Genomic DNA, 12,394 nt, shown 5'->3' with positions numbered 1-12,394 from the left:
TTGTTTGCCTAAGTGAGTAGGATGACTTCATATGTGAATAAGATATGTGCTGCTGTGTAATGTTGTTATAGGTGTATAAGTATTTTTGATAGTGTTCTATTGTTCATTGACAGCATTTATGAGTGAATCTACAGGTAAGTGATTAGATGTGTGCATACATCTATGAATCACTGAGTGGGTTTTTAGATACTTGTATTGCTGTGACAATGGATTCAAATATGATACTCTGTATTTTACATTGAGTGATGAAAGATTTTACTAGTGTATGAAAAGGTGTATGTGATTGTCAAGTGGATGATGTCATCAGTGATGTCATTAGTGATGTCACTGACCATGTCATGAATGATCTAATATGTGACATCATCAGCAGTGCATTACGGATGCGCAAAATATAGTTAGTCCAACTAACTATATAGGAGCAATTTCAATGGTTTTATATGAGTGAAATGTCCAGCAAACTATAACACCCCTAAAACTTTTTTTGAGTGAATTTCAAAGTTTTTTTAAAGCTAATTCCTAACTATATAAGGCCTGAAACCTATGGCTTTTTCAGTGAATTTCAAAGGTTTTTTAAATGCTAATTCCTAAATATATAAGGCCTGAAACCTATGTTTTTTTAAGTGAATGTGCAAGGTTTTTTAAATGCTAATTCCTAACTATATAAGGCCTGAAATCTATGGTTTTTTAAGTGAATTTGCAATGTTTTTTAAAGGCTAATTCCTAACTATATAAGGCCTGAAACCTATGGTTTTTTAAGTGAATTTGCAAGGTTTTTTAAATGCTAATTCCTAACTATATAAGGCCTGAAACCTATGGTCTTTTCAGTGAATTTGCAAGGTTTTTTAAATGCTAATTCCTAACTATATCAGGCGTGAAACCTATATTTTTTTCACAAAATTTCAAAGGTTTTGTAAATGCTAATTCCATTAGCGGATAACGTTTATATATGTTATTATCTTTCTGGGACCACCTGAGCAGCCATCTTGTTTCTCAGGAGAACTGAGGCACAAGAGAGCACAAAACAAGAGTGGAAAACACAAAAAGGGGGCAGGGTAGAGACCCCCTGACCCCCTAGCCCTTCTCAGGTTGTCCCAGAAGGACCCCCAAGGGCAAAATTATTATTTTTTTTTATATAAAATCACGTAAGGCCTGAAATCTATGGTTTTTGAAGGGAATTTGCAAGGTTTTTTAAATGCTAATTCCTAACTATATAAGGCCTGAAACCTATGTTTTTTTAAGTGAATTTGCAAGGTTTTTTAAATGCTAGTTCCTAACTATAAATGGCCTTAAACCTATTTTTTTTCAAAAAACTTCAAAGGTTTTGTAAATGCAAATTCTATTAGCAAATAATGTTTTTATATGTTAATATCCTTCTGGTACCACCTGAGCAGCCATCTCATTTCTCAGTAGAACTGAGGCACAAAAGAGCACAAAACAAGAGTGGAAAACGCAAAAAGGGGGCAGGGTAGAGACCCCCTGACCCCCTAGCCCTTCTCAGGTTGTCCCAGAAGAACCACCAAGGGCAATTTTTTTTAATTTTTTTTATAAAATCGCGTAAGGCCTGAAACCTATGGTTTTTGAAGTGAATTTGCAAGGTTTTTAAATGATAATTCCTAACTATATAAGGCCTGAAACCTATGGTTTTTTAAGTGAATTTGCAAGGTTTTTTAAATGCTAATTCCTAACTATATATGACCTGAAACCTATTTTTTTTTCAAAAAACTTCAAAGGCTTTGTAAATGCAAATTCTATTAGCGAATAATGTTTTTATATGTTAATATCCTTCTGGTACCACCTGAGCAGCCATCTCATTTCTCAGTAGAACTGAGGCACAAGAGAGCACAAAACAAGAGTGGAAAACGCAAAAAGGGGGCAAGGTAGAGACACCCTGACCCCCTAGCCCTTCTCAGGTTGTCCCAGAAGGACCCCCAAGGGAATAAAATCGCAGCGTGCGCGCACCCGGTGATTTTTTTTTTTTGCCCTTGGGGGTCCTTCTTGGACCCCCTGAGGAGGGTTGGGGGGTCTCTACCCTGCCCCCTTTTCGTGTTTTCCACTCTTGTTTTGAGCTCTCTTGTGCCTCAGTTCTCCTGAGAAACAAGATGATAGCCAACTCTTCCTGGTTAGGACAATTTGGAATGTTGACAGTCGACTACCAGCCAATCAGGATCGCGCTCGCGCACGTAAGGGTAAGCGCAAGTACGCGTACGCGTACGGTACGCGTACGGTGCGCGGACCCGCAAGCTCATATAGATATATATGTGTTTTTGAACCTAATTTTCATAAAAGTCACTGGAGCAATTTTCACCAAACATAGCAAAGGCACATCTGCGTACCATTCCCTACAATTTTGCCAAGTTTGGCGTAATTCCGTACAGCGGTTCGGGCTGTAGACTTGTCAGACCGTCCTATGGAAATTACCATGGGGAAAACACGTTTTGGGACCCCCTTTTTTCTCATCCCCCACTTCACGAATCCCCCCAAAACTTTCAGGGAAGGAGCGGAGCGCAGCGAGACCATTTTAAGGAAAATTACAGGCAGATCCCTCAATCGGCGCCAAAGTTATTCCCAATAGAATGTTCGGATTTTCCTTTTCCTATGGTAGCCAATCCTAACTATATATACCTACTGGCTATTGCCAGTAGGTAATATATATATATATATATATATATATATATATATATATATATATATATATATATATATATATATATATATATATATATATATATATATATATATATATATATTACCTACTGGCGATAGCCAGTAGGTATATATAGTTAGGATTTTTTCCCTATGGGATTTCTGAAAATTCTATGTCTAATAACTTTGGCGTTTGTGGACGGAATTGGCTGAAATTTTCAGGAAAATGGCACATTTTGTTTCTGAGCAGCCCCTGAAAATTTGGGGGGGGTTCTTCAAGGGGGGGCCGAGAAAAATGGGGGGTCCCAAAACACGTTTTTCCCATTCATTTTTCCATAGGGCGGTTGGACTCACTTTTAGCCCGAACGGCTGAATGGATTTGCACGAAACTTGGCAAAATTGTAGGGACTGTTAGCCCGATGTGCCTTTGCTAGGTCTCAATATATGTGCTTCAGTGAATTTTGAGAAATTAACGTTTTAAACAAGATATATATCTGTAACAGCGCTCCGGGCAGCGCTCCGGTTCGCGTACTTTTCGCGTATCGGAACTTTGGGATGCGAAGCTGATTGGCTCTCTGGTGTCTGTCAACATTCTAAACAGTCCGGAGCGGCCGCCATCTTGTCTCTCGGTAGGATCGAGAGACAAGAGGAGGCCAAAACAAAGGGGGAAATAAAGGAAAGGGGGCAAGGTAGACCCCTTCTGACCCCCTAGGATTGATGAGGGGGATATTATAGAGCCACGTGGGGCAAACATTTTTTTTTTTAAAAATTCCGATTTTTTCGCCGTAGAGACGCGTCCCAGTACGCGAACCAGGCAGCTAACCGGGCAGCTAACCGGGCAGCTAACCGGCAGCGTAACGGGAGTCTGAGGAGTAGCTGATTGGCTGTTAACATTGTAAACAGTCTGGAGATCGAGAGACAAGAGGTGGAAAAAAAAAAGGTGTAAATGAAGGAAAGGGGTAAGGTGAACCCCTAGGATTGATGAGGGGGCTATTATAGGTTTCACACCAGTTATAGTTAGGAATTAGCATTTAAAAAACCTATCAAATTCACTGAAAAAACCATAGGTTTCACACCAGTTATAGTTAGCTGGAAATTTTACTGACATAAAACCATTGAAATTCCCACGTTATAGTTAGTTGGACTCACTATAACTTGCGCGTGTAATGCACTACTGATGACATCACATATTACATCACTCATGACATGGTCAGTGACATCACTCATGACATCACTGATGACACCATCCTTGTGACACAGTGACAGACCTCCTCTCACTGTAAAGTAACCTTTGAAACACATATTGAAAAATAGAAACTAACATTTTCAAAAAATTGCATATACCCATACCAGTTACAACAACCAATTCAGTAATTTCACCATCTATATACAAATTCACACATTCACCAACAGTTTTATGTATTCACTCATACATATACTCATTCATCATATGTAGTGATACCCCTATTCATTCTGTTACACACCGACAGTCATCAAAAACTTACTCATACATATACTCACACATGCAAATAAACTAATAAACATCCATTTATTTGCATATACAACTATACACACATTAGCACATTTCTTCTAAGGAAACTTACACATACTTACTCTCTTAAACAATGACTTACAGAAACACATACTTATTTAAACAGGAACTCTTTCAATCTCTCACTCTCACATATACTTACTTATATACATCAATGCTCATATATACAAGATTAAAACATATGTAGTTACTCATAAAGACACTAGTGAGAGAGGCATTCACTCACTAACACACACATATACACACTCATCCACCCATACAGTCCTGCACATATGCTGTCTTCAAAACACATATAAATAATGAGTTTTGCATTCATGCATCTATGTGGTAAGTAACACCCCACCAAACCATACAGACACTCATACTGATACTAAAAAAACATCTAATAACCCATATACACACACATGTAGCTACTCACCAACCCATGCAGCCACTTGTACACAAAGTAAAACACTGATACATATATTTAAATATTTAAACATTACTCGCTAATATATGTATTCACTAAGATACACTTAATAAGCCAGTTAACCAATCAATTTTTTTTAAAAAAACATCCATTTAGACACTTATTTAAACATTTATTCTTCCATCGACCTTAACATATACATATATAAAATATAATTATTTTTCAGAAAGATACACATTCACTGGACGATGTCATGAGTGATGTAATATGTGATGTCATCAGCAGTGCATTGCACGCGCAAGTTATAGTGAGTCCGACTAAATATAACGTGGGAATTTCAATGGTTTTATATCAGTAAAATTTCCAGCTAACTATAACTGGTGTGAAACCTATGTTTTTTTCAGTGAATTTAATAGGTTTTTTAAATGCTAATTCCTAACTATAACTGGTGTGAAACCTATGGTTTTTTCAGTGAATATATATATATATATATATATATTACCTACTGGCGGTCGCCAGTAGGTGTATATATAGTTAGGATTTTTTCTCTATGGGATTTTTGAAAATTCTATGTCTAATAACTTTGGTTTTTGTGGACGGAATTGGCTGAAATTTTGTTTCTGAGCAGCCCCTGAAAATTTGGGGGGTGTTCGTCAAGGGGGGGCCGAGAAAAAAGGGGGGTCCCAAAACGCGTTTTTCCCATGTTAATTTCCATAGGGCGGTTGGCCTCACTTTTAGCTCGAACGGCTGAATGGATTTGCATGAAACTTGGCAAAATTGTAGGGACTGTTAGCCCGATGTGCCTTTGCTAGGTCTCAATATATGTGCTCCAGTGGATTTTGAGAAATTAACGTTCAAAAAAATATATATATCTGTGACAGCGCTCCGGTTCGCGTACTTTTCGCGTAACGGAACTTTGCGAAGCTGATTGGCTCTCCGGTGTCTGTCAACATTCTAAACAGTCCGGAGCGGCCGCCATCTTGTCTATCGGTAGGATTGAGAGACAAGAGGAGGCCAAAACGAAGGGGGAAATGACCATAAGGGGGCATAGTAGATCCTCCCTGACCCCCTAGGCTTGAAGAGGAGGTTTTAAAAGGGCCCCGCGGGGCAAAACATTTTTTTTTATTTTTTTATTTTTTTGCGTGGGAAGCTCCCGGTTCGCGCACCGGAAAGCGGTCCGGGGAGTGTACTATGGGGAAAAAAGAATGATTGACTTTTAACTTATTGTATGTTTATTGATTGTTCGTTTTGTTGGTTTTTTTTTTATTTATTTATTTATTTTGGTTGTACTTCATGAATTAGATATAACAATGAATAATGTCTTAAACAATTTTTAATTATTAAATAAAAATTTATTGGTCAGAATTTTCATAGTTCAATAAAACTTCCAGCATTACTTCATCTGGAATCTCCTCAAACATGCATGTTTCTATGTCTTGTAAGCATTCAATAAATTGTTCATCAAAAGACTGATCCATAAAATCTTCATCTAAAAATTCTTCATTTAAAATCTCTTCAGATGTAATGTCGAAGGAAACATTGATATTTTCGTGCTCCCCTTCCATTTTTTTGCTGTAAATTGCATAAAAAAATAATTATATTCGAAGAGTTAGGGCACTGTTGGGTTTAAGTTCAGACAGGTAGTTCTGTTTTTTTAACAGTGAAGTTAAAGTAAGTAAATTCATAATTATAGCAGAGAAGTGTAAGTCAATCAATAAATATAACAGAGGAGCCTATCTGTAGCTATAACTATAGCAGGGGGACAGTAAATAATTATCAAAAAACGTTTTTACAAATTAATTTAAAGTGCCCCTTACAAATTATCAATTTACTTTACAGGGAGGTGAAAATGTTCTTGAAATGTAGTTCAGGAAGTAGTAGTGAAAATGGCTGTGTTTCCCTCTTATATATATTCAGGTACATAACCAATCAAATGTCAGGTAAAAAAAATTGAAAATGAAAGTAACATTTTCATTGGTTGTCAATTCCAACACTTCAGATGTGTTTTGTGAAGTAATTTACCTCAGGGTATTTAGAGAGGTCTACAGGCTAAATGGCTAAATGTAATTCCAAACAAAGTTATGAAAATGGTAGGGATTGGTATGTAGTATGAGCTAATCTATATTTGGTGAAAGTGTTTCCAGTCGTTTTTCTGTAAATTACTTTCCCACCTTTTTTAATGGAGCGCTTCCCGGGGAGCGTCCCGGTTCGCGAACCAGCAGCGTTACGGGAGTCCACCATTTTGTGTTTCAGTCGAATTAAGATACAAGATGGAGGGCAAATAATGTTCAGAATGGGTAGAAGGGGGCACGGTAGACGTATCTTGACCCCTAGGTTTTCTGAGGGTGGCTGAGGAGGCCCATATGTGCGGGAAAAAAACCATTTTTTTTACAAATTTCGCGCGGTTAGCTTCTGGTTCGCGTACCGGGTAGCGCTCCGGGGAGCGTACTTTGTTGAAAATTAGTGAAAAAAGTTAGAGTAAAATAATAATTGTGAGTGATCAGATGTAGGGTAGCTCTGAGAAGAGCTTTTGGGTTTATGGTACATTTAGGTACTTATAAGTAGGTACCAATGCACAGTCTTAAATTCAAAATGAAAATTCTGTTGCCCTCATCTGAGAAGTGAACTCCATCTCCTCTGTAGATATCTTGCATGCAGTAACGCAAGTTATTGTTGTACATGGAGCCCATTCCATGGTCTCTCATGTAAGCTGAAACAGATTTGTTTACATGCTTCCTCGACTTCTCAATTTGTGGACAAAATTGGTTCGACCACCTCCATTTCTGTCTTTGGCATATATTTGAATATACCAAGGCAGTTTGAGGAAAAAGTGCCATTAATTGCTCAAAGGTGTCCTTTAAAAGCATTTCCAGACCTACCCCAGTCAAAGTGCCCAAATCATTACCTCCACAGTGCACAATTAACAGGTCAGGTTTTGGCAAATGCATAAAGGTTTTCACCAATGGTATCAATTGGTGACATTTTAATCCTCTGTGGCCAAACCACTTAATTTCCACATCTTGTAAATTGAGGTTAGGTAAATTTCTGTTCTCAGCATACCTTTGAGCCCAGTAGATGTAACTATGTCCAACAATCCAGACAGTAAACATGGTGAGAGAAGTTTCTGCTGCAGTCAGATGAAGTGTGGTAATGAAATGGCAGATGAAACAGTAGGAGTTTGTAAAGAAAAAAAAACTGTGGAGTTTCAGTGCTAATGATTCACTAGCAGTGATTGGTGGATTTCCATTTCTGAAAACAGGAAGTTAGGGTGCATGGATGTGTTCTTTGAAAGATGTAATTTGAATGGTCAAGGAAAAAACATTTAATGAAAGATTGCACTGGATACGCAGGTGCACTGAGAGTTCAGAGTTCAATTGAAACATTGTTGTGTGAACTTGCAAACATCAGAGGTCTTTCAGGAGGTGGTTGCTATGCAAAAAAGGCAGAGAGGGCAGAGGGGGGAAGGGTTTTGATTTGAAAAAAGTGAGGGAAGAGTTTTGATTGGCTAACATGAGAGATATGTGTAATGAATATCTGCATTTCTGTGCTTTCTATAGCTGCAGCCTCTGGAGTGCATACTCTTTGTTCTGCTGAAGACAATTTGGTGTATTTCTGAGACTGTTTTGAAACTCATAAAGAATTTGCTAAGGTGAGAAAAGATTTATTTAATTTAGATAGACTATAGTATGCTTTAAGGACAAAATTATGAAGAAAGCTGTGTTTTTAAAATGTTGCTTTGTCTAAAGTGTTTTACAAATAGATTTTGTTTCTTTGAGAAATTGTAATTGAAAATAATGTGAAGTATTAGCACTGTCAGGGTGTTTTTGTACATAGGAGCTGTGCAGTGTTTTCAAATTATTACTTGACAATCGTTTTTGAGGAAAAGGAATGCTTTTAAAATTTATCACAAGGAAAAAATGGTGTCTGCTTCTTTATAAGGCATTTGAGTGTCTTTGATGTTATTTTTCCCATTTTAATTGAAGAGCTTTCTCCGTGGGGCAAGTTCCTTGTAAATATGCTCCCACCAGTGCTTGGCAAATTTAGATTTTGATTCTCTGAGTTACATAGCCATGTTAAAAGTGTCCCAAAAAATGGTGCACGGGCAACCAAAAACCCCTTTCATGTGTCTTAAGGACATTTTAAGTCATTTCCTCTTGAATGTAGGTATACAATTGATTTATATGTTGTGTTTAAAAACGTTTTTTTAAAATCAATTACATTTCTGGATATGTACTGCTAGAGCTTCATAGGTTGTTTGGGGCATATTTATAAGGCATTTAAGTGTCTCTGATGTTATTTTTCCCATTTTAATTTAAGACCTTTCCCTGTGGTGCACGTTCCTTGTAAATATGCTCCCACCTGTGCTTGGTAAATTTAGATTTTGATTATTTGACTTACATAGCCATGTTAAAAGTGATCCAAAAATGGTGCAAAGGCTTTAAAAACACTTTCATGTGTCTTAGGGCATTTTAAGTCACTGAGGAAACAAAGGTGATGTGATTGTGCAATGAGGAAAAGAAACTGCACATTTTTCAATTACATCACCTGTGTTTCCTAAGTTTATGAATAACATTGTGCAGATGAAGTTTAGGTCTGTCCACGGACACAAAAGAGGTCTGGCCTTTGTTCAAGAGTCAAGTGGACATGATTTACTTCATTGGTAGGCCTTCACATGTATTATCTCCTCTGTACTCTGGAGCGGCGGTGCAAAAGATTTGCTATGTGACGACATATTTACAACTTGATGCATCTAGACAGATGTGTCATGCTGTCGTTTTTGAGGAAAAGGAATGCTTTTAAAATGTATCACAAGGAAAAAATTGTGTCTGTTTCTTTATAAGGCATTTGAGTATCTCTGATGTTATTTTTCCCATTTTAAATTAAGAGCTTACGCCGTGTGGCTTGTTCCTTGTAAATATGCTCCCACCTGTGCTTGGCAAATTTAGATATTGATTCTCTGAGTTACATAGCCATTTTAAAAGTGTCCCAAAAAATGGTGCAAGGGCAATCAAAAACCCCTTTCATGTGTCTTAAGGACATTTTAAGTCATTTCCTCTTGAATGTAGGTATACAATTGATTTATATGTTGTGTTTAAAAACGTTTTTTTTTTAAATCAATTACATTTCTGGATATGTACTGCTAGAGCTTCATAGGTTGTTTGCGGCATATTTATAAGGCATTTAAATATCTCTGATGTTATTTTTCCCATTTTAATTTAAGACCTTTCCCCGTGGTGCACGTTCCTTGTAAATATGCTTCCATCTGTGCTTGGCAAATTTAGATTTTGATTATTTGACTTACATAGCCATGTTAAAAGTGATCCAAAAATGGTGCAAAGGCTTTAAAAACACTTTCATGTGTCTTAGGGCATTTTAAGTCATTTAGGAAACACAGGTGATGTGATTGTGCAATGAGGAAAAGAAACTCCACATTTTTCAATTACATCACCTGTGTTTCCTAAGTTTATGAATAACATTGTGCAGATGAAGTTTAGGTCTGTCCACAGACACAAAAGAGGTCTGGCCTTTGTTCAAGAGTGAAGTGGACATGGCTTACTTCATTGGTAGGCCTTCACATGTATTATCTCCTCTGTACTCTGCAGCGGTGGTGCAAAAGATTTGCTATGTGGCGACATATTTTCAACTTGATGCATCTAGACAGATGTGTCATGCTGTAAAGTCCTGTGCCACATGAAACTTGCGTCAGGTTTCATATAGGTGTTTTGTTGCAGGGTGGGCATTCATTTGCATGAAAGCCCTGTAAAAGTAACACAGTGAAATTTAGAAGATTTCACTGAGTCAGCTTTATAGCATTCCTGAATGAAATCCTTATGGCTGTTTGAAACAGGCATAAGGAGTGAAGCACCATGCAATGTGTGGCTTCCTCCTGTGCATTGCAGTAGACATGTCGTGTTTACGACGTGACTTGTGCATTGTGTTGCTTTTGCGGCACCGATGCGTGATGCATCTGTGCTGTTTTTATTCAATGGTGTTCCACAATGTAAATGTGCCACACCATGAGTAGCAGAGCAGTGGTGCACATTAACTGGTGCATTCCTGGGGATGTGTCAGTTAATATAAATCTGTCCCTATACATTTAAGTATGTGTAGGGGACACAGAGTCGGTGAGGCTTATCCTAGGTTAAGAAGAGATGAGTCCTGTTTACTGAAGACTTAGACATAGGCCTCACCTCTTCAGCATCGCTGGACATGGCTAAATAATAGCTGCAATATGATTCTCTTGTTAAACAATTTTACTATTCTAGCCTCTGAGATTTGTGTCTTAGTCTCCAACATCTCATTGTTGTTCTCTTTTTTTAAAGATAACGACAACATCAAGCATGAGTGATAATGAGCAATCAGTTGATCTCGATCTTATCGTTGAACTTGTCATTGAAACGTCAGTGGAAGTAGATCCTTTAGATCATTTAAATCCTGAGGATGATGAAGAATATGATGAGAATGCTGATTTGTCAGAATTGTATGATATAGGGTGGGAAGCTGATCTGCTTGAGCCTATGTAGTAAAAATGTAAACCATTTCATTTAAAATTAAACAATAGTTCAAAAATAGTATGTGTGTAGTGTCTTTATTAAAATAATCAAATATGCTCGTAAAATTAGTTCAGATTCACATATAAAACAACACAGGTAAAACAATTAGCAATTGCTACTATTTGTGATTTCTAAATTTGCCAATGCACTAAAAATTATTCTATGTTAAAATAACAAGCAGGGTGTTAAGTTTTTGATGACTGTTATTGATTTACTGTTTGGTAATAGTGATTAATAACATTTTTTATTATATTTTAGCACAGATTCAACTGCAGATTATTTCAAAATTTGAAAATGCCAACTAAGAATCGAATTAGAAAGGCTACAAGACGTCAAAGACAGCAGGTCCATCAATTACTGCAGCAGTCCTCTACAAAAAAAACTTGTCAAGTCACCAAGAAAGCACCGGGTAAGACCACGAAAACATTCATAAGAAAAATTTGTAGTAAAAAAAGTATTTCTACAGAAAATGTTTCAGTCCAGAAAAAGAGAAGCAATTTAAACGGAAAGGAAGGGCCAATCAAAAATGTTACTGCTAGAGCAAGAGATAACTCTGTGCATGATAGCAGAAGGAAAGAACAGTTTAGGGACATTGGTAAACGAATGTTCCGCAACAGGATAATTGGCAATTTGTTAAAAAATATTAACAAAGGTCAACAGAAAGTGTTTTTTTATAAGAGAAAAAAAAAGTTGAGAAAGTTATTGATCAAGCATTTGAAATTAAACGAAAGTTATTTATTTTGATAGTCAACAGAATTAGGAAGGTAAACAAGGTAATTTATGATTTCAAAACAAATAGTAGATGGAAGAGAATAATTAATCGTAGTAATTTTTGTGATGTTTTCTCAGGAGACTGGATGCATAGTTCAAGTTCTGAGGCATTTTTTAATGAGGAGAGTTATTTCCAGGATAATGATTTGGTGCATGCAGTTGACACTAGTGGTCGAGCTTATGAAGTGAAAGATGGATGTCCAGTTGAAAAAGAAAAACTTGTAACAACAGAGACAGAAGAGGTGTTAGGTAATGAGGTTTTAGGAAGACGTCCTAAGGGTCCTGTGTACACCTGGAAGTGTAGTAGTATTTGCAGTGTGCGACAGGATTCAATCGATTTGCTTTGTGATTTTGTACGGACATTTAATAAGAAAAGTTTGAAGCAGAAAATGAAGTTGTTGCAAGAATTAGATCCTTGCAGAGTGAGAGAAGTGACAGGTTTGCATGGTCATTCACTGGCTTGTC

The sequence above is a fragment of the Lissotriton vulgaris genome, chromosome 2_1 (assembly GCF_964263255.1).
Source record: "Lissotriton vulgaris chromosome 2_1, aLisVul1.2, whole genome shotgun sequence".
Taxonomy (NCBI): Eukaryota; Metazoa; Chordata; class Amphibia; order Caudata; family Salamandridae; genus Lissotriton; species Lissotriton vulgaris.
The sequence above is the reverse complement of the archived record's forward strand: the minus strand, read 5'-3'. Positions refer to the sequence as shown.